Below are 1,450 nucleotides of genomic sequence, written 5' to 3' on the forward strand. Positions count from 1 at the left end.
AAGCACCCACATGTTATAGCAGCAATGTCCACAATAGTTAAACTATGGAAAGAACCTAAATGTCCTTCAACAGATGAATCAATAAATAAGATGTGGTATATATGTACAATGGAATACTATGCAGCCATGAAAAGAAATGAAATCCTGCTATTTGTAATGACGTGGATGGAACTAGAGGGTATTATGCTTGGCGAAATAAATCAATCTGAGAAAGACAACTATCATATGATCTCCTTGATATGATGAAGTGGAGATGCAACATAGGTGGTTTGTGGGATACGAAAAGTAAAATAAAAGAAGATGGGATTGGGAGGGTCACAAACCATAAAAGACTGGATCTCATAAAACAGACAGAGTGTTGTTGGGTGAAGGTGTTTTGGGAGAGGATGGTGGGGGTATGGACATTGGGGAGGGTATGTGCTACGGTGAGTGCTGTGAAATGTGTAAACCTGGTGATTCACAGACCTGTACCCGTAGGGATAAAAAGACATTATATGTTTATTAAAAAATCCATTTAAAAAACACATATTACAAGCCCAGAGCTAATCTCATATTCAATCAAAAAAGTTTGAAAGTTTTCCCCTTAAAGATCAGAAAAAAGACAAGTGTGTCCACTTTCACTACTCTCATTTGACATAGTACTGGATGTCCTAGCCAGAGAAACAAGGAACACAAAGAAATAAGAGACTCCAAAAAAAAAAAAAAAAAAAGGAAGAAGTAACGTTTTCTTCTTTTGGATAACATGAACTTACATGTAAAAAAATCCTAAAAACTTCACAAAAAATTTTGAATAAACAAATTTAGTAAAGCTGCCAAATACAAGATCAATATATAAAAGACAAGAATTTTGTTTTGTTTCGTTTTTTTTTTAATATGGAATGCTTCCCAGTTTTTCATGTCATCCTTGTTCAGTGATCATGCTAATCTTCTCTGCATCATTCCAATTTTAATATATGTGCTCCCAAAGTAAGCACAAGACAGGAGCATTTTAACACTCTAATGATGAACTATCTGAAAAAATAAAGAAAACAATCTAATTCACAATAGCATAAAATATAATAAAACACTTAGGAAAATATTTAACTAAGAAGATGAAAGATCTGTACCCCATAAACTATGACATTGATAAAGAAATTGAAGAATATACAAACGGAAAGATAGCCCATATTAATGAACGGTAAGAATTAACATTGTTAAAATGTCCATACTACTGAAAACCATCTATAAATTCAATTCCTATCAAAAATCCAATGTTAGGGGCACCTGAGTGGCTCAGTGGGTTAAGCCGCTGCCTTCGGCTCAGGTCATGATCCCAGGGTCCTGGGATCGAGCCCTGCATCAGGCTCTCTGCTCAGCAGGGAGCCTGCTTCCTCTTCTCTCTCTGCCTGCCTGTCTGCCTGCTTGTCATCTCTCTCTGTCAAATAAATAAATAAAAAATCTTTTTAAAAAA

General features: G+C 35.3%; 1 non-coding gene across 1 annotated transcript; it reads right to left on the reverse strand.

Moving 5' to 3' along the window:
• Positions 1 to 867: 867 nt before the first annotated feature.
• On the reverse strand, positions 868 to 974 carry LOC132009210 (U6 spliceosomal RNA). The gene has a single exon (XR_009401825.1). It is a non-coding gene; the product is annotated as a U6 spliceosomal RNA (small nuclear RNA).
• Positions 975 to 1,450: the final 476 nt, after the last annotated feature.

Source organism: Mustela nigripes, unplaced genomic scaffold (assembly GCF_022355385.1).
Source record: "Mustela nigripes isolate SB6536 unplaced genomic scaffold, MUSNIG.SB6536 HiC_scaffold_7535, whole genome shotgun sequence".
Classification (NCBI taxonomy): Eukaryota; Metazoa; Chordata; class Mammalia; order Carnivora; family Mustelidae; genus Mustela; species Mustela nigripes.